Source organism: Pinus tabuliformis, chromosome 7, assembly GCF_031772625.1.
Source record: "Pinus tabuliformis cultivar Carrire ecotype Pingquan chromosome 7, CPIR1, whole genome shotgun sequence".
Taxonomy (NCBI): Eukaryota; Viridiplantae; Streptophyta; class Pinopsida; order Pinales; family Pinaceae; genus Pinus; species Pinus tabuliformis.
In genome coordinates this window covers 676,803,707-676,826,610 of record NC_142293.1, presented here as the reverse complement: position 1 = coordinate 676,826,610, position 22,904 = coordinate 676,803,707, and the positions used below count along the sequence as shown (strand labels likewise).

The 22,904-nt window shown below is 36.3% G+C and overlaps 1 pseudogene; it reads right to left on the bottom strand.

Moving 5' to 3' along the window:
* Positions 1-3,798: 3,798 nt before the first annotated feature.
* Positions 3,799-7,077, bottom strand: LOC149249277 (inactive poly [ADP-ribose] polymerase RCD1-like; annotated as a pseudogene).
* Between the last annotated feature and the right edge of the window lie 15,827 nt (positions 7,078-22,904).

Sequence of the window (22,904 nt, the reverse complement as noted above, 5' to 3'; positions counted from 1 at the left end):
TTTAGACTCACCCCGTCAGTACTTTATCTGCCCAACTGACAACTGCACAAGTAAAAAAGGCACGGGATGAAGTCAAGAAACCTTTGGCTATATTGTGCTTGAAATGTAAGGATAAACATTCCTTGAGGGATTGAAAAGTCGACAACGTCAACTTATGCAATATTTGTGATTTGGAGCATTATACAAGCTATTGTACAAAGCTTCCCAGATTGAAAGAAGTGTTCAAGGGATCAAGTGAGGAAGTCCAGTCCTCGTACTTCATTGGGTCTAGGAAGCTTTGGTAGCCACGACCACTAGGTATGTCTCAATATATTTTTTTAATCCATGGAGTAATGTATATAATGCATAACAATTTACATGGCAATATTCCTCTCCTCCTCTAGCTCAACTTTCCTCGCCATGGAACCAATGGTCTCCCTCTCCACCTTTTTAATACCCTCCATATTAGCCATATTCTTGGCCCCAAAATTGGAGAGGAAATCATTTAGGTCCACCCCTTTTTCGTTACCAATACAATAGAAATTGCAGTTTCCACCTCTCTCAACAGTTACTACACCTCCCATATGAACCCAATTACTTGTGCAACCCCAGCTTTAGAAGCTCCCACTTCCTTCCAAACTTACTACATCACTCCCATCAAATGTAATGAAATCCATCTACGATCATGAAAAGTAGTAAAAACCTCTCCTCTTATCACTGAGGAAGAATGTAAATCTCCTAAGGAAGGTCTTGCAGACTCACACGAGACTACTACAAGATGTCAAGTTGATGTTGTTACACCTCCAACATCTAACTCGAATAATGTTGGTACATCTGGATCAGCTGACCTAGATGTTAGATTAACTATGGACCCTCCATGTCTGTAAATATTATCAGAAACTAGGATGAATTCACAGCCTAACTTTGATTTTCTCAGAGAGTTGAAAAATCTACACATCAGGATTTCGCTACTACAAGCTATCAAGGGCATTCCCATTTATGCGAAAATAGTAAGGGACCTCTATGTTAAAAAACCTGGAAGAAATCCTAAAGACCCTGTCACTATCCATGTGATGGGGAAATTGTCATAATTAATGACTCTCAATCTCCGTTGACTAAATATAACTATCCAAGGAATCCTACGGTTACCTTTTACATTGATGAGATGTCCATCCCAAATTCACTAATTGAATTAGGGGAAACAATTAACGTAATGAAAAAAGGAAGTCTTTATCATCTTAGGTTTGCATGGGCTAAAACAAACACCTACCATACTTGAATTAGCAGACAGGTCTCGTGTTAAACCAAAGGGGGTATTAGAAGATATAGCTATTACAATGGATTCTCGGAGATATCCAGTAGATTTTCTTATCTTGCAACCAAAATTAAATTTAGGGGGGCATCCCCTGATCCCGGGAAGACCCTGGTTGGCCACTACGAATGCATTTATAAGTTGTAGGTCAGGATGTATGACAATTTCAGATGGTTAGGCTACGAAAAACCTCAACATTTATCCCCCTGCAAAGCCAAGTAGGGAGTTGGGAAACCCCTTGTGGGTTGAGTTCGAACCTAAATCAGATAAATCCCAACCACTTCTTGCCCTCGATAAAGCCCAATATTTTAAGGATTCGACAAATGATGATATTATAAATAGTTTTATCAGTAATCCTATTTTTGTTACTTCTATTGACTTAGGGGAGGAAGAGGATGTGGAGGATTTTATCTTTGAACATATGTATACCACTCGGAACATCAAGAGCATCCCAGTTGAAATAGAACCACGTAAACATATGAATGTTAACCCGAACCTGACTCCTGAACAAAACAAAATGTTGTTACAGTTGTTACAGAAGTATAAAAAGGCATTTTCATGGGATTACATAGATATGAAAGGAATTCATCCTAGCCTGTGCACCCACCATATCTATTTAAAAGAGGGTTGCAATCTAGTTAGACAGCCACAACGACATATGAACCCAACACTTAAGGAGGTAGTCAAAGAAGAATTGCAAAAACTCCTAAATGCTAACTTCATTTATCCAATTTCTGATAGTCAGTGGGTATCCCCACTTGTCACTGCCCCTAAAAAGAATGGCATGTGGAGAGTCTATGTAGACTATAAAGAACTTAACAAGGCCACCCAAAAGGACCATTTCACTTTTCCATTCATATACCATGTCCTTGATACCTTGTCTGGAAGGAATTTTTTTTTTCATTTCTAGATGGGTTTAGTGGTTACAATCAGATACAGATTGCCCTAGAAGATCAGGATAAAACCACCTTTACTTGCCCTTGGGGAACCTTTGCATACAAAGTTCTTCCTTTTGGACTCTGTAATGCACCAACAACTTTCCAAAGGGCGATATTGGGAATATTTTTAGATTTGTTACATGATTGTTTAGAAGTATTCATGGATGACTTTACACCTTATGGTGAAGCCTTTGAAACAACATTAGTTAATCTTGAAAAAGTACTAGAATGCAAAATAATGTTGCTTGAAGTACATAAAAATGTCACATGATGATGAATGAAGGAATTGTGTTGGGACATTTTATCTTTGCTGATGGAATTAAAGTAGACCCTGCTAAGATAAAGGTAATTATGAAAATTCTAGTTCCCAAAACATAAAAAGAGGTATGCATTTTTTTGGGACATGCAAGGTATTATAGAAGGTTCATAGAAATTTTTTCAAGAATTGCATCCCATTTATTTTCTCTACTTGTTAAATATGTGGAATTTGTTTGGACAAGGAAATGTGAGCAAGCCTTTACAGAATTGAAAAAGTGTGTATTAGCAACCCTTATTTTTAGAGGACCAAATTGGAGTTTGTTGTTACATATAACGACAAATGCATATGATACTGTTGTGGGAGTTGTGTTGGTTCAGTTGGAGGACCAAAAACCTTATGCCATCTATTACATAAGTAAGTATTTGACCCCAGCTAAAATGAATTACACGGTAACAGAAAAAAGAATTTCTTGCAGTAGTACATTCCATTAACAAATTTCGACACTACATTACAGGATATCAAGTGTTTGCACATACTGACCACTCTTCCATTCGTTTTTTAATGAATAAACCAGTCACTAATGATAGTGTAGGAGGATACAAGAAAAATAAAATCAAGTCCCATCACCAACTCTGGCCTCTGGAGTTTTGGTGTTTGGAATCGATTTGCAGTGGTCCCACCCGTCTTCAAATATTTGGAGTCTTCACCCAAATGCTCGTAGTGTAGGAGGATACAAGAAAAATAAAATCAAGTCCCATCACCAACTCCAGCCTCTGGAGTTTTGTTGTTTCGAATCAATTTGCATTAGTCCCCCCCATGACCATAATCTTACAAACAATCCAGGGAAACCATAGAAGAAGCCCGACCCATGTTCTGTGTTCAGTATGCTAGTTTTGGTGGATTTAGGTAGGTGCTAAAACATTTTTATCTCATAGCTATTGAAGAATCCAGCTTTGTTGTTTTTTTTGTTTTAGTTGCATAGTGTAGAGCTGACAACGTATTATGGCAATATATGTGTGTTCATGTCGGTACTCCAAACAATGTGGCACTTCAAATTTTTATGATAATCTACACCAGTATCGAATTGTTCATTGTTGGGATGAAACTGTTGTGAACCATGCTTGACCTACTCTATATTCCCCATTATCACACGGCACAACACAATGTGTTTTTCTCCATTTCCTTCAACATCCTAGTACGATGCATTGCAGGATGGTAAATAAACGATCATTCTTCAGAATGTTGCAATGTCAATGCAGAAAATCCCAAAAATAAACTATACTAAAATTGAACAATATTCAATTGAAGGCTCAAGTAGATGTGCTTATACCTAGTATAGGCACAATTTTCAGGTGCAAGATAGACACTAATGCCATATGTTGTGTCATGTTTTGGCATTTTGGGATGGCCAAAGCCGTGGAGTATAATACTGAAAATGGCCTTGTTAGAGGTACCATGCCAAGCATACCTCATGTTGGCATTACCATAGTCGGACATTCAACATCCTCCACATGCCTTCGAAATTTTTGTGATCGAGCCTGTCCTGACACATTCCTATAGATGCCCACAATAGTTGTTAATGTAGCAAGTGTCCGAAGCTCACCTAAGAACCGGTCTCGTATTGCAACAAACTCTTTATCACCATCCTCTAATTTAATCATCAAATTGTTGATCTTCTTACTTCCAAAAAATGAACCCGACTTTGATTCCATAGAAACATTGGTGGAAGCTCCGGAGTAGGAAACTCCAACATTATCGCATTCTGTAACTTGAGCTTCATTACATAGTTGAGAATGATCTTCGCCCAGAAAGCTATCGCTGGAACCTTATTCTAGGGAATTGTTTGACTCGAACATAAAACCCTGTTCCAGTTAACCCTCCGACTCAGACTTAACAAGTGTGGGTTTTTCATTCTTATTACTTGTAATTACTTCACATTCTCCAGTTTGCAAGGTTTTTCCAAGGCAAATTTTGATGTCAAAAGAGGGATTCTCCTAGCAAAAAACCCTTAGAAAAAAACACTTCCTGTCGATATCAATCCAAGAAATCCATGTGTGAGACCCATCGCTCAAATCAATCTGTGACATGCGAAGGAAGTCAAGCACATAAGAAGAATATAGATATAGATATAATGTTTTAAAATATTATGAGACATTAAATTTTGCAAATTACACCACTCAAATTTGCTATAAAAATATGGCTACCAAAATTTTGCTACTCTAAAAAAATCGATACCAAAATTTGAACAAGATCCCAGAAAAGGCCAAAGCCTCTATTAGTTAAACTATGCTTTCTATTAACACCATGCCTAACTTATACTAAAGACAATGACATTAGACGGATGTCCACAATTGCTATTTAATGTGCCAATGTTGCATAGTATCTGTACCAATCCCTAGGGAATTGGGGTTGCAAGGCATCCCCTCGATTGGAAGGGAAGGGACGTCCTTGATGACATGAATGACTTCACAACATTTCTTACCAAAACTTTAATGATTCTAGGGATATATATACGTTTTCTTATCTAAATATGACTTCTGAATCATCCTTGTCCACCTGTGAAATACCTGTTTTATCAAACGAAAATATCTTGTCAACATAGGCAATATATATTGATATCTATTGTTTATTAAGATATATTTATATTTAATTTAATATGAGTATTAAGGTCATTAACTTTAATATTAAAAACATCTTTTTATTTAAAGTAACTTAGAATCCATATACTCTTCATTATTTGACTAAAGCACTACAACCTGTCTAACCATGAATATCACTGCAGAATTCAACATTAGTTGCATTAGTTGCATGGTGTTTATGATTCAATTATTGTAAGAATGCTTTCATTATAATTCATAAAGAAACATAGATTTTAAACATGGATGATAAATACCTTTTTATAAGTTGAATTTGACCTTGAGCATGCTGAGACTACTATAAAAATAGTGACAAAAAGGTGAAAGGAGACGGTAAAAGGGTAGTAGAAAAGGAAACAATTTAGGACTTCAACATTCCCTCACACCAAAGGTATTGCATGTCCTCATGCATCAAAAATTCAAAATTGGTTCTTCTTTCCTCCTTCAATGTATGATTTCTGAAGACTGTGCAAGCACATCCAGACTAGTGCTTTCCTTTTTCTTTTTAATGTTGAAGGTGGTCCTTGGTCTCTTCATCAAAATTTTACTCTACAAACCCTTGATTCTATTCTTAAGAAACTTGTTATTAGTATTAAGTTTCTTATTTTTCTTCTAATAATGGCAGAGATGTAGAAGTAAATTATCATTCTCAGTTCTAAGTATCTCATTCTGAACTTTTGTTGCTTAGGTGTTTATTTAGAACCTCTACCTCATATATGTCCAATTTAAAAGCATCTTCAGCTCTTCGTTCTTGTTCTTAAGTTGGTTCTGTCAAGGAAGTTTCACCAATTTCATTCTTTTGATATTGAGAGAGATTTGATTTCTATTGTGCTCTTTGTTCCAAAGATTATACATAATCATAAATTTCTTGTTGGACTCGGTTAATATCTGCAATTTTTCTTGTAGGGATGACTCTGTGAGGTGGTGTTTTGTACCCTTCTTCTTCAATATCAATTGTTTCTAGAGACTGTGTACTTGAAAGTTTTGAAATTCTCTTGCTTCTTCTCAATTTTACTCCTGATCCTTCGGTGTTGTCTTGTATTTTTATTTTACTATCCTCTTGTTTTGTTTCCTCTACTTTCTCTACTTTCTTCATATAACTGAGAGCTTGAGCTAACTTTCTTCCTTCTAAGACTCTGTTTACATTTCTTAAAATACTGGGAAAGTGGAGTATCATCCTCAAATGGTTCTTTTGGTACCTTTATCTCATTATGTTCTTGAATTTCTTCTTCAATTTTCTCCTTTTCAGGGTTAGGGTTTGGTACTGACTTTCGTTGACTCTGCTTAACCCTACTGCTTGTTTCCTCCTCTTGGACTTCTACAAAATGATTTCTAACTAATAAATCTTCCCAATTATCTCCATTAGCTTCCAAATGTCCCTCTATAAGGATTTTGATGAGTCTGTGATGATAGAGGGAATTATCAGTGGACCTATACTCTCTCTGTATAACTTTGGAGAAAGAAGTAAGGCAAATTGATTTCATTTCCATCGATAAAATGCATCAAGAGTCGAGCATGGTAGAAAAACATAGTTCCAAATCTACCTTCACAAGTTACAAACTTTTGAATAACCAATAATAGATTTCTCCATTTCCCTTTTAATGCAGTGACTAGAATTCCCTTTTTAAAGATGGATATATCCATACCTGGTTCTTTGAGGAAATGTATCCAGTCATTCTCCTTTATTTTTCTATTTTTGAACCAACTTTCTCCATTTCTGGGTAATCCCATAGCTTCTGCCACAATGGAATCTGTTAGGATAAGCTTGATGTCTCCAATTTCTGCTTTGACCCCATCAAAAGCTCGAGCAAAAGATTTGGTAACCTTTGTCTCATGCCCGTCAAATTTTTCAAAGAATTGAAGCCACCCTACTTGCTGCAATTGGTCTCTAACCCTCGAGTATGCTTGAAGAAACTTCATTTTGTTTGGTTTTGAGTGAACAATCATTCCCATGGTTAGAAGAAGTTTTGGTCTTTGATTGTTTCCTTTCGACAAGGATGATGGTAGTTAGAGAAAAGGAATAAGAAAGGTGTCGCACCTAGGGTTTCAGAAGTTCAGTTGCAAACTACAATCGCTCAATGTAGGCTCCAGAGAGCGACTGGAAGCTTCCCAGTTGCACGCATGACTCCTCCTCCATGCGACCGGGACCTAAATGATGGAATTTCAATTGTCCAAAGATTTCGCTCAGTGACCGCAGTGTTTGGCAGTTGATCGCAGACAGTGACAGTTCATTACACGCTTCAAAATTTTGATTTTGAGTATAAGCATTGTTGGGTTCATTTCATGAATGTCGTAGTTGTTTTTTATGGATAATTGCATAGATGAATATATGGATCATTGTACTCTCTCTTTTTTTAATCGCTTGATGACAATCTAATTAAAAAAAGAATTTGAAAGGGTTTTCCCCATAGTAGGGTTTGTTGTGGTCTCTGACCAATCTTGGTGTCTCTATGTGTGAATTCTTCTATTGTTCCTTTATCTTTCGCTGCATTGATGATGATGATATTGTTCTTTCTACATAGTTTCATATGGTGTTGAATAATGATGTAAATCTGAATAATGTTATGATTTTATAGGGTGAATGTAATGTGTTAATGAAGAAATGCAATTATCAAAGCAGAGAACAATATAGCCCTAAGAAAAATTAACACCCTTTCCATGGTTTTCATAAGTCTTGATTTTAGATTTCGAAATGATATTTTGTTTTTCAAGAAGTTGTAATCTAATCAATGTTATTGCAAGCGTAACACATTCACGAGATAAACGAGAATTCAAGAATGGAACTTAGGACCTCTATCAAGCGAAGTTCAATAAAAGGATAACATTGCTTTCAATGTGAGCTAAATGAAATTTATATTGAATCACATTAACAACAATATATGAACAACTTCACACTAAGGAGGTAATGAATTTGTTGTAACAACCATGGGTTAAAAGTTCATGTAATAAAAGTTAATAAAGGCATAATAAGACCAAGGTCATGGGACACTTATTCTAAGGTCAATGTTGGGAAACATATCCTAGTGGGCATCACTTATTGTGTTTATGTCTAAGGGAAATTGACAAAAGCAATGACAAATTCTTTGAAAAGGAAAAGAGACATTAATTGGCATTTATTTATGAAAATAAAGGAAAATAGGAGGAACGGAAGGTGAAGGGTCATAGGTTGCATGTGAGGAGGAAAATGAAGGAAACTAATGGAAAATGAAGAAATTAGAGGCATGAATAATAAAAAAGACATCAGAGCATCAGTTGGTAGCCTTTTCTCTATTCAATTTTGGAATTAGTTTTCAGAAAGGAGTAGAGCACCAAGAGGAGAAGGAAAGAAAGCAAGCAAAGGAAAGCAAGGATTAAGTAAGGAAAAGTTGGATCAAACAACTTCAGTAGGAATACTTGCATGTATGAATTCCTAGCTAGTTTTGACATGCACGGTATGTGCATGTTAGTATTTGGTTATTTTGTTATCATTGGCATGGATTTTGTCGGGTTTCGATAGCGTATTTAATCCTAACATCGCCATTTTTGTAACGATGGTGTGATGGGACTTTTCTCGGTTTGAGATTTGGAATGCCGAAAGATTTTGGATCTGGGTGAGGCGGTCTGAATAAAATTCCCAAAGGCCTAGGAATCCCTTAACCGGTAATGGTGGGATACACAATAAAGCTTGGTGGAGACGAGAAAATTCCTCAAGGTATTGGAGAAGAAATTTTGAGGCATCCAAGCTCGGTTTGGTTTTGTGATCTCGACACCGATTTAGGTGAGGTCACGGTATGGTGAGGGTGGAGGTGGTTTAACCTCTGGATTCCCTTGGTTGTTTATGGATTGGTTTATCCCATGAGGTTCCACATTCATGATTGGAATATGGCACGGGGGTGATTGGATGAAATAAAGATTTGGTTCAACCAATTTATGGTCAGGTGGTACGTGGAAGTCCCAAACATGGTTGGCTTTTGCCTATGTTTAATAAGAGATAAGTTTCTCTTTCTTTTGATGAGTAAATGTACTTGTTATTATGTGGCTTTAATGGTTGTTCTATCATTGTTATTTATCTAGTTATATGCTAGTTATAATAATGGTTATTTGACAGTTCTTAGTCATGGTTATTTCCATGTTTTTATTTGTAACTTAATGAATAATGAAAGCAAGACCTAATTGATGTTATGAGAGCTAATTTGAGAAGGAAATTATCCTTCTTGTTAAACCCCATATAAGTTTTCATCTCCTTATGTTCAAACTTTCATTCATGACCTGTAGGTTGCAGGTTTACCAAGTGTTTGATAGAATGTCAGTCCCGGTTGGGGAAGGTCAGGTCAAGTCCTGGCTTCAGTTTTAGTTTACAAGCATTGTTTCTATGCCTTTTATGAGTTCAGGAAGTTTCATAGAGTTTTGGGTAGAGAATAGGTCCTAGCCCTGGAAAATAGCCTTAAATCTCGTAGTCGTTGACATAGCACTGGTAGAAAAAGGCTACAGTCGCACTCAGGCAGGTTCATGAGAGCGACTAGTGACTCTCAATCGCTTGGAGGGCTTGGAAAGGGATCCACTGGGGCTCTAGGTCAGTGAAAAAGAGATCCATCTCAGGGGTTGGACACCTAGAGGGGTTGGGTTGCTCCTGGCGGTCCTATAGAACCTGAGGGAAGTCAGTAAGGTCTCAAGTTGTTGACTCCATTTCCTTAAGGTCATATAAGAAGTTGAGTCTTGTCATAGTGACCCTAAGCTCATGCTTACCCTGGGCGAGCCAATGAAAGTGGGTAAATGTGGGAGGAGGTAGTTACAGGGTGGTATCATAGCATGGTTCAAATACTTGGACTGGATGGGCTAGATACATGTTGTTATGCATATATTGTCATGGTTAAGGTTTCATGCATGATGTTATGGTATGAAGGTTATTTCATTATGATGTTATTGTTATGTTGTGATGTTGATGTGTTGGTTGAGATAGAGTAGGAGTTGTAGATCATCAAAGTAAGGTTGTAGCACTAGACTACAGAGTAAGGGTAGATCGTCATACAAGTTTGTATGTTGGGCATGTAGGTATGTTGGTTAATGATTGTTATGAGCATTAGGGTTATGTACTTGTCTGTCAGTCTTTGTTTGTTGCAGTTACATGTATGATAGATGTTAGTCCCTTTCACATCTATGTTGCATGTACCTCAACAAATCTAAATTGCGATATACCATTAAACAATTAATGAATTCATTCATCGAGGTTTATGCAAAAAAAATCCTTAGAAAGCAAACATTTTTAGAAACAAATTCTTCATGTTTTACATGCTTGACCATACCTTGGTTAATGTTTTAACACCGATAGCTTCTTTTTCAGATTGCAATTGTTTACTTGTGCAATTATACTTCATAAATTTTTTGTTTCTCTTTATTGCAACTTGATCTCGTGCTTCAAAAAAAAGGAGATGTTCACGAAGTTAACGCTGCATTATGGAGAGACCAGTATGGAATTTTCTTTTGAAGTTGTCCAGTAGCTTTGGAATAAATGCTCAATAGACTTCTTCCTTTATTCTTAATTTTTTTATTTTTTTATTTATTTATATACATGAACATGTCTCTATTTCAAAGCTAAACTTTCACTTGGATCGGAAATTGTAAACAATTCTGTATATATTTTCAATTCAAAAAACTTCAAAATCATTATTATCATAAATCATTTGTGTGCTTCTGGTTGAAAGAGTTCCTTTGTTCTGGATATTGTCCTACTGCAATAGATGCAATGTCTAAGCTTACAAGGCTTGACATTCCTTCGACTATCGATAAATTATCGTTATAACACATATGGGTCATTTCGACAATGAATTATTGTGACCATTATAACACATATCAACAATGGCATTTTTATTATGATAAGTAGCCCACACTCGTCACTAAGTATTGACAACTCTTCCTAGAGTCACAATGGAAATTATAACTATCATGTCGCGTTTTATGAGCGAATTGTTGATAACATTGTCAAATACAATGTATTTACTGTATAATGTAAACATAAATCAAATGTTTGTTCGGGTTGCAACAAATAAAATGATATGATCCTGCAATAAGGTTACACAATTGTTGTGTTTGTTGAAGCTGGTAAGTTTCCTTAGTATGAGAGATATACAATAACCTGGAAACTATAACAAATAAAATCCCAATGTTTTTATAAACAAAAGGCCAATGGTCATCCTTGGGTCATCAAATCCAAAACAACCATGCACCTTACAGTTTTTAAAATGTTCTTCTATCATAGATTATTCCAAGTATATTTCCGCAGCCTCGAGGGCTAACTGTTGGCATATTGTAAAATTTGCTTAGTAAAACTTTTATATTCCATAATCTCAACATGAACAACTATACTAAAAGACTTTTTTTAAACCACGGAACCCATATTCATTTGCGAGCACACCTAGCTTTTAAAAACAAAAAATGCTCTAGAAATTTTACAACGAGTTCATTTAATCCATTGTGAATATCAGAGGAGCATCTTACCTTTTTACGTGAACCCGTCATTTATCAACAGAGGCCATATTATTGATTAAATCTTGTGACTATCTGAACCCATTTTGATTTCATGTTCTCCCCACACTGCTGGGTTCAAAGAGCGATCAAACAGAGTTGACTTCTATTTCAGAATAGAAAATAGTTCCAGCTCTGCCTCCTCTATGAACTTTGCCAGTGCCAAATTTTTTATTCTGTTAATGGTCGATTCAACCCATTCAACAAGATCCATGGTGGCATACTATTGTCCTCCAACGTCCCTTATTGGTGAAGGCCAACGTGAAGGTGCTTCACCACGAAGCTCGCCTATCATTCCAACTGACTTTGACTCCTAAATCAAGGTCAGCGCAACCAAATCTAACACTACATCATGTACAGAACCTTCTAGACATTACAATCTCACCAAAATGAAGACCATTCAATATCAAGACACCGTGAATGCTTCTGCACTCTGCTTGGAAGAACTTAACCGGATCTGTCAATCCCAGTTTTTGTGTCGACACTTACTGCATGCATATGTAGATGGCGATTCACAACCACCCGCGTGTGCTTCTGTGAGTTTTACAAGGATCTATCCATATTTATATTAACATGTATTGATCGTGTTCGGCAAAAACAAAAATCAATAGAAACAGTACTTACCCATTGTTATATGTAGAGCATAGAAAGCCAAACTCGCTTTTTGCGTTGATGAATAAAGCACGTAGTTTAAAAGTTGGGATAATCATTAGCTTCAGGCTTTTATCTAAGTTCATCTATGAATAACCCCTATCCATCTAAGGCGATGATGTACATGGGAATAGTCATTATCCCAAATCCACACCTTCCATTCAACAAATAATCGATAAGGAAAAACAAGCCAAGTTTCGGCTTTTCTACAATCCTTCGATGGAAAAAAAGATACACCAATCTGAACAACACCCAAAAGAAACAGTAACCGTAATCAATAAGGAAATGACAATGTATAAGGAACAAAGCATAAGGATAATGCATCATCCGCCCGTGCGTTTGTGCCTTATTGGACCAATGCTTGATTTCCTCCACATCTGTGGTAAAATAACCTGGAAGGTAGCAAGAATAACATCAGTTACCATCGTGATTTTCTCCACTCAATTTGAGAAGGTGTGGTTGCTCTACCCATCCATTCTTTTGAGATTTAATTAAACAGGGTTGTTACACATGGGTAATATCGCCCACGAGGAGACTAAGTTCTAATTATCCTGATTGTAAACAATCTAACAACCAACATCTTACAGTTTGCGCAGAAGCCTATGACTTCCTTCGTTCAACCCTTACGATAACATTTTCATCATTGTATTTGTTTTCTTGCTTAATTAGAAGGTTGAAGCAATTTTCGCACCTAACTGAGTCAACTGATGTTTTAACAGTGTCACTCTATCCGTGGTCGGGCTTTCATGGTCTTATTTACAACCTTCCGTTGTCTTGTTGATTATCCATCCACACACGCATGTTAGAAATTGGACGTTGGCTCACATAGAAAACTCGGAGCAGAATTTAACATGCCCGTCCTTTTCACATAATTTTGGGTTTCAAAAAGAGTGGGTGGCCTATAGAGACATGTTTATGCAAACAATGTATAACAACTTTTTGAATTCTATAATAAGCGGTGGAGCAACAAGAGGAAGCTTGCCGTGGCAATTGTTTCCCAAGGCACGAAGAATGTTGACTTCCAATAGATTGTGTATTTGGAAATGTAACAGCTTATAAGACCATTGAAAGTCTTTAATAAGTGGAATTTGTAATCTCTGATTTTTTTATTATTGAATATATACATTGGGTACACTCTATTTTCACAAATTTCAGATGCGTGAATAAAAAATGAGGTGGTGTTGGACATGACTTTGCTCAGTATAACTGTCAATCATAGAGAGCGAATGTAATATCCCAATATGCAGTTCTATATGTTATTAATCCTTTAATAACCTTGTTAATGTTTGGATTCTTCTTCGAAGAACCTTAATTTCCCTTGGCGGCAAGAAATTCCATATGCTTAAATTTCTCAGATAAATTTTGGGGTTATTGCTCATATAAGAATTTTTTATAGTCAAACCTGTCAACGAAAATGTTACAGAGGTGGATGAATCCATAGGCTGCAAGGTTTGAACTTGGGCTCCGATTCCATTTGTAACGAACCTCCTTAGCCTACCCAGGAAAATAGCCTTTAGGCCCCATAAATTTAAATTTTTTGTCTTAGTTACAGTTAAGATTTCACAGTCGTCACGAGTTCAGTGAACCAAGGATCATAACTACTATGAAAGATCAAGGTAGAGAGTCATATACCCTGGGTGTAATATCACATGCTCTCTTGACATGCAACCATTACAATAACTTTAATGTCTTCATGCAATATTCCATGCAACAATAATAGAACATTTTCTTACATCTATTTCTGCTAGCATGGGCATGCAAAGCTACTACTGTCTTGTCTATTATGCACATGCAAGAATACCTACATTGTCCCCCAACAGTACCAGGGTGAGAACATTTAGATCCAGTTGTGAGAGTTTATAATTCAAATTAACCCTTTACATTTGGTAGGAAAAAGACAAATCATAACATACAACCATTAAACTCTTTGACAACCCCCTCACTAACACGTAATAGGATATTGCTTTGGGTCTATTGCATCTAATATACTTATGAAGGAGATTATTGATATAGCTCATGCAGGGCATAGACAATACTACATCGTTATAGAGCTAACAACATTACTCCATAATTGTTCGCATGCACCAAAGTCTTAATGTATAAATAATATCACATAAGTTAGAGACACTCTATTTTCCTTGAGCACCTTTAATAAGGTCCAAGATTAGATTCAACAACTACTTCATTGCTATCTGGAGTGAAATAAAAGTTACATGCATACAATCATTTTCATAGATACTGAAAACACAACTTCTATACTCTCGAGCTAAATGATTTAACCATTCTAACAATAGGAAATAAATATAGAGATAAGAAATCAACCATCAACATATCTGAGCTAAATGATTTAACTTCATAACAAGTAAGGATTAATATAAAACACATACCATGCAAGTGAATCTCATCAGAATAGAGGGAAACACCATTAAATCTATTAATACATAAGCATATGTAATTCACACAACATTCTCATGGCGAAGAAACTTAAGAAATATTCTCATAAACAAACTGGAACTATAACAGAGAGAGAGTAAGAATCATCATACAAAACATTCCACGCATCTGACACCAACTAAAACCTCACTTGGAGGGAGGAGCACCACCACCCAGCCATGAATCACCTCTGATCCCCCCCCCCCCCCCCCGAGCCAAAGATCTTGCCAAGCATCAATTGTCCTCAATTAATAAATGCACTAGGTATTTAATACCCTCTTTCATGATTTAGTTACCATTAGCGACATCCCGCTTTTATGGATTTTTCCATTTTCCTAGGTATTTTTCAGAAAAGCTCGTCTTTATCTCCCACAAGGATTTTCCTCATAAAAGCTTGTCTTTATCGCCCTCAAAGCTCTTATGTCCGATGGATATTTATCTCCCATCCATCCGATGGATCTCCAATCCACCCAAGCTTATCTAGAATCACATCTAGAAGCTTTATCATGAAATATTCATATATATCCCATTCCTCATGGGATTTGGAAATAATCTCCTCTCTCTTGGTGCTCCACCCTCCAAGTGATTTATTTTATTAATTTATTTAATAACACATTTGCTTTTCATATTGCATATCACTTAGCTTTCCTCAGCTTAGGTTTATAATATTTTAACCCACAAAGGAGGGTATCAAACCTAGCTTTCCTCAGCTTAGGTTTACAATCCTTTAACATACAACGGAGGATATCACACCTAGCTTTAACTCAACTTAGGTTAGCACACAAGGGAGGGATGTTACAATGGATTTGTTTTGGTCATTATCATTACCAGATAGAATTAAATGCACATTGGGAGTGTGCCCTAGAACAATGAGTCAGTCACTGTTCACTGAGGGAACAAGTAGTGCAGGATTGTAGCACTAGACATTGGATGCAAGTTTGACTTTAATAGTGGATTTTGTGCTTCCTGGGAAGGGGCTGAATCCTAGTATTACTTTGAGGGTGGAGGTGTGAGCCTCTGGACTCCCTTGTTGTAGATGCAGGCATCGTATCCTTTTATTTTTTGGCTGAGCAAATGTGCATATGTGTATATATGTATATTATTGTAAATATTGTATCGAGCTAGATTTATAAATCTCCATAGACATTATGGTTATTTTCTAGTTGAAGCAATTGTGCATGAGTGTATATGTGGTTGTTATTTTAAATATCGTAATGAGTTGTGTTATAAAGCTCTAGTAAGTGGTATGTTGGTTTGATTTTCAGCAAGTTATTCATTGTAAATACTACAATGAGATAAGTCATAAAGTTCCATGGGTAGTATGTTTTTCTTTTCAACGGTCTTGTTGGTTGTAGGTGTCATTGAACACTGGGGACAGTGTTCCCCTAGATGGGGGGGGGGGGTCTGTAAGAGCCCTGGGTTAAAAGTTCATGTAATAAAAGTTAATAAAGGAAAAATAAGACCAAGGTCATGACACACTTATTCCAAGTTGAATGTTGGACAAAATATCCTAGTGGGCATCACTTGTTGTGTTTATGGCTAAGGAAATTGGAAAAGGTAATGTCAAAGGATTTGAAAAGGAAAATATGCATTAATTAACATTTATTTATGAAAATAAAGGAAAAATAGGAGAAAATGAAGGTAAACGGTCATAGGTTGCATGTGAGGAGGAAAATGAAGGAAAATAATGGAAAATGAAGAAATTAGAGGCATGAATAATAAAAATACATTAGAGCATCAGTTGGTAGCCTTTTGTCAGTTCGATTTTGGAATTAGTTTTCAGAGAGGAGTAGAGCACCAAGAGGAGAAGGAAAGTAACAAAGCAAAGGAATGACAAGGAAAGCAAGGATCAAGCAAGGAAAAGTTGGATCAAGCAGCTTCAGTAGGACTACTTGTAAATAATAGGTTGCTTGTATGAATTCCTAGTTGCTTTTGACATGCATGGTATGTGCATGTTGGTATTTGGTTCTATTGTTGTCATTGGCATGGATTTTTTTGAGTTTCGACAGTGGATGTTAGCTTAGCCTTGCTATTTTCGGATAGACATGGTGTGATCAGACTTTTCTCAGTTTGAGATTTGGATTGCCGGAAGATTTTGGATCTGGGTGAGGTGGTCTCAGGAAAATTCCCAAAGGCTTAGGAATCCCTTGATTGGTAATGGAAGGATACACGGTAAAGCATAAGGGTGGAGATGAGAAAATTCGTCAAGGCATTGGAGAAGAAATTATGAGGCATCCAAGCTCAGTTTGGTTTTGTGATCTCGACATTAGTTTAGGTGAGGTCACGGTATGGTGAGGGTGGAGGTGGTTTAACCTATGGATTCCCTTGGTTGTTTATGGATTGGTTTATCCCATGAGATCCCACATTCATGATTGGAATATGGCACGAGGGTGATTGGCTAAAACAAAGATATGGTTCAGCCAATATATGGTCGGGTGGTACATGGAAGTCCCGAACCTAGTTGGATTTTTCCTATGTTTAATAAGAGCTAAGTTTCTCTTGCTTTTGATGAGTAAATGTACTTGTTATTATGTGGCTTTAATGGATGTTCTCTCATTGTTATTTATCTGGTTATATGTTGGTTATAAGCATGGTTATTTGACAGTTCTTAGTCATGGCTCTTTCCATGTTTTTATTTGTAATTGAATGAATAATGAATGCAAGACCTAATTGATGTTATGACAGCTAATGTGAGAAGGCAGTGATCCTTCTTGTTAAACCTTAGATAAGTTTTCAACTCCTTATGTTCAGACTTGCATTCATGACCTATAGGTTGCAGGTTTACCAAGTGTTTGATGGAATGTCAGTCCTTTCTAGGGAAGGTCAAGTCAAGTATTGGTTTACAAGCATTGTTTCTATGTCTTTTATGAGTTCCGGAAATTTCACGGAGTTCTAGGCAAAGACTGGGTCCTAGCCCTAGAAAATAGCCTTAAATCTCGTAGTCACTGGCATAACACTGACATAAAAAGGTTATAGTCACACTGAGGCAGGCTCAAGAGAGCGACTGAAGGCTCTTAGTCGCTTGGAGGGCTTGGAAAGGGAGGGACTAGGGCTCTAGGTCACTAAAAAAGAGTCATCTCAGGGGTTGAACATCTAGAGGGGTTGGATTTCTCCTAGCGGTCCTGTAGCACCTGAGGGAAGTCAGTATGTTCTCAAGTTGTCGAATCTGTTTCATTAAGGTCGTATAGGAGGTTAAGCCTTATCATAGTGAACCTCAGCTTATGTTTACCTCGGGAAAGTTGGTGAAAGTGGGTGAATGCGGAAGGAGTGTGTTACATTCGTGATCTTTATCATAAGCGACATTCATAGAATTAAACTTGCCATATGTATCACAAGAGACATTCATAATCAGAGTAACAAAGTACTTGGTCTTATTAAAAGGGCATTCTAAGAATTGAACTTGGGACCTCTTGTAAAGCATAACACTTTCACGAGAAAAGGAGAATTCCAAAAATTGAACTCGCGATCTCTATAATAAATGACATTCTTAAAATTGAACTCGCCATCACTATCACAATCAACATTCATAATCAAAGTAAGAGAATATTTGATCTTATTAAAGGGGCATTATGAGAATTGAACTCGAGACCTCACGTTAAGGGTGACACATTTATTAGAAAAGGGGAATTCCAAAAATTGAACTGGCGATCTCTATCATGAGCGACATTCATGAAATTTTATTTACAAATAAAAAAAATACAAAATTTATCAGTTAATAGTTCAAATCTAAAATTGATTTTGTTGCCTATAGGAAGTGGCCTAAGGGCAGTGGAACCTTATCGCAAGATAGGGCTAGGAAAATGTGTGGTTGGGCACCTATTTGCGTTAGAACCTAAAAATACAGAAAATTTTACACTTCTTGCAAACATATATGCTGCAGCTGGTTATTGGGAATTTGCAATAAATATATGCAACTCATTACTTCAATCTACAAAACAAAGTGTTTCATGGAAATAATAACTCACAATCGTCAAAAAGACAAAATAAATGTAGACAGACCCACAATTTTGCATGAAGTAAGATGAAAGTTGATGAAACGCCATGAACTAGTCCAAGAAACAAAGCCTAGAAATGAAAAGATGAAAATGCCTAAAGAACCAACATCGGTACTTCCCAACTTTTATGCAAAATAAGATTATAACTTCTCAAAAGAATGGAATATAACAACTGGCCACCTCTTTGGCACTGCTCGTAACTCCTTTATAAATAAACAATCCTGAATCTTCCTTTCCCAGCCTTCACTAAATTGTCGAACGAGCTAATAGCACCCTTCAATCCCCTGTAAATAAACCTTTGAATCCTAACTCTCGAAAAATCATAGGGATTGATTCTATTTCTCTTCACATGATTGTAATACAAATACACAAAGAACACTATGTGTACAAAAACATGACCACTCCAAGTGCTCGCAGCCCAAGGTGGAAGAGAATGAGAAGAAAATAGCTCTATGGCATGCTTTTCATTCAATATTTTCATTTCATAGAGTTGGTTTCAGGTTGGTGGGCTTTCAAAGAGGTAATTTTCATGAAATAGATCTACGAAGATCTATGACATCCTCTTGATGTGATATAACATATGATGCTCCCGTTCTGAGGAACTTAAACTGGTTAATTAATTTGAATTGTTGACTGTAATCCATATGGGTCGCTTTCCATCTGGATGGACCGAGTAACCAAAATATACTCAGAGTAAAACAAACCCTCAACAATTTGTGTCCTCTCTCAATTAATTTTTACACTCTATTGTTCAGACTTCTAGTTTAGTAATCTTACAAGTACAAGCTTCCATACACATATACAAGGAAAGGAGGATTGCTATTAGAAGATATATTACTATTGGGTTGCATGTTTCACACTACACCTGCCTTCACAGTAGCCTAATCTGACAATTCATGAAGTCAAGGGAAACAAATGTTGATTCATCATCAAGCATCCCTTTCCATGGTTTTCGTAAGCCTTGTTTTTAGATTTCGAAATGATATTTTGTTTTTCAATAAGTTGTAATATAACCAATGTTATTGCAAGTATAACACATTCACGAGAAATACGATAATTCAAAAATTGAACTCGTGACCTCTATCAAGCTACATTCAATGAAAGGCTAACATTGCTTTCAATGTAAGCTAAATGAAATTTATATTAAATCACAGTAACATACATAGATGAAAAACTTCACAATAAGGAGGAATTAAACTCGTGATCCCTATCATAAGCTACATTCATAGAATTGAACTCGCCATTTCTATCATAATTGACATTCATAATCAAAGTACCAGTGTAGTTGATCTTATTAAAAGGGCTTTTCGAGAATTAAACTGGGGACCTCTCATCAAGCGTAACACAATCATGAGAAAAGGGGAATTCCAAAAATTGAACTCGCGATCTCTATCATAAGTGACATTCATGAAATTTTATTTACAAATAAAAAAATACTAATTTTTTCTACTAATAGTTCAAATCTAAAATTGATTTTGTTGCCTATAGAAAGTGGCCTAAGGGCAGTGGAAAATGTGCGGCTAAGCACCTATTTGAGTTAGAACTTGAAAATACAAAAAAAAATTGCACTTATTGCAAACATATATGTTGCAGTTGGTAATTGGGACTTTGCAAAAGATATATGCAACTCATTACTTCAATCTACAAAATAGAGTGTTTCATGGAAACAATAACTCACAACCCTCGAGAAGATGAAATAAATGTAGACAAACCCACAATTTTGCATAAAGTAATATGAAAGTTGATGAAAAGCCATGAAATTTTCCAACAAACAAAGGCCATAAATGAAAAGATGAAAACACCTAAAGAACTTTTTTTAAGGTGGTTCATAGACACTAAGTGGTCCCTTTATCCACAGGAAAATCCAGGTAGATCAAATCGAAGGATTCTACCTGTCGACCAAACTAGCAAGGCCTAACCCCAAGGGCTTCGAGAAGATTTGACCTCATGACCTCCCGATAGGCGAGGTAATTGGAAATAGGAACTCGACCAACTGAACTATCCCTTGGAGCTAAAATGCCTAAAGAACATACGTGGGTACTTACCAGCTTTTATGCAAAACAAACTATAACTTCTAGAAAGAATGGACAATAACAACAACCACCTCCTTGGCACTGCTCAAAATTCTTTTGTAATTAAACAAATCCAAATATTCCTTTCCCCAAATTCATTGAATTGTCGAATGAGCTGGTAGCACCCTACAATTCCTTGTAACTGAACCTATGAAGCCTAACTCTCGAAAAATCATAGGGATTGATTCAGTTGCTCTTCACATGACTGTAATACAAATATACAAAGAACACTATGAGTAAAAAAACATGCCCACTCCAAGTGCTCGAAGCCCAATGTGGAAGGCATAAGAACAAAAGAGCTCTCTGACATGCTTTTCATTCATTTTTTTCATTTCGTAGAGTTGGTTTTAAGTTTATCAACTTTCAAATAGGTGCCTGTCACGAAACAAATTTGTGAAGATCTTTGTCATCCTCTCGACGTGCTAGAACATATGACGCTCTCGTTATGAGCAACCCAAATTGGTTAATTAATTTGGACTGCGAACTGTAATCCATATGGGTTGTTGTCCAACTAGATGGACCTAGAATTTCGTTCACCTGCTCAGGCTCTGTAGCCCATCGACATCTTATGCCACGTTGACTTGTCAGTCATCGATGTTTTCTACGCTGCCTAGTCACGTCTCCTCGACCATCAACTTGCATTTTTAGTGATGAGGACGATACGAAGGACTCGTCACCACATCGGTCTCTTTAGCCCTGATGTGGCAGTTATGCTTAGAACATTCTCTTGGAAAATTAAAAACTTAAGGTTTACTATTAAAACTCCATGGAATTTTTGCAAATTTTTTGTATGTACAATACTAATACAAAGCCATGGCCCATAGATGTCCTTGCTATGCAATAACTAAAAACTATAAAATCTTTGATGGATACCATATAATCACAATAGGGCATTGAATATGAGGACAACATTAGTAGCAACATTGGGTATTGTTTCAATACCGACAATTCACCCCTTTGTTTTCATTTTTGGAATATAAAAAAACTTGAATGATCTTCCAATAGATTGTTTCTGCAAAGCATTGAGCTCATGTAGACTAACATCAATTACATAACTAAGAAAAGAGGGTTACATACACAACTATGGCCCTGTGGGAGAATAACAAAATACATTCCATTGCTAACAAAGGCCAATACTCTTCACATTTTATGTACAAAAACCCATAGTTCTACTTCCAATATCAAAGATTTATGTTTCATATTTTCTTTTGCCTCTAGTCAATGATAAACATGTTTATAATCATACAATTGATTAAATTCCAAGTATGAAATGCACTTTGGGATGATAAAACAGCCTTGGTTTATTGATTAAATAGACATTGGAATTTGGAACTTGAAATGAACCTTGTGATCTCAACTTATGTGAATTTATTCCAACTAAGTATATTGTAAACCCTAATACTCAAGCCAATTACCCATTTTTTGAGGGCCTAGACCTCTCTCACCGTAAAGAGCTTAATCTTGATATAATGCCATTTTTAACATTTACCATTCTTTCAAACCATAATTGGTATAGGACTTGGGATGGACTAGGTCGTATCCACACGAAAAACTGCTATGGTAGATATTTGCATCTGTAGGTGAATGAAACTCAACAATAGGAACTTGGGCCTTATCAGTTTTGGCTCCTGAAGATCATTTTTGTTCCCTTTTAGCTCTATATGAAGAATTTTTATACTAATTGTAATTCATTTTCAATCTTAACTAATGGAAACAATTTTCAAGCTATAAGAAGTGAACAAATGCAAGCCTAAATATGATGAAGTATTAGTTGTTGAGTTGAAGTTAGCTTATTTATGTTGGAAATGTATTTTTCCTCAAACTCAATTGATCCTAAAATTACATTATCTCCAATCAAATCCCGAGGACATGAAAAATACACTATGTAAAACTTATTTTCACATGTTCATTCATAAGAGATTTTGGAGAATGGAATCAATATGTCGAACTAATTTGAGTATATTGATTAAAAGATATGCTTGTACCAACAAACTAGTCTTCTTCATAGCTTCTTATTCTTTCCAGTCTGGTGAAAATGCAAATTTCAGCGGTCTTTTAGCAGATATTCATGCATTCAAATTCCTCAGCGACATTGACATGTGACCTATTCCTAAACCACTTCTTCTAA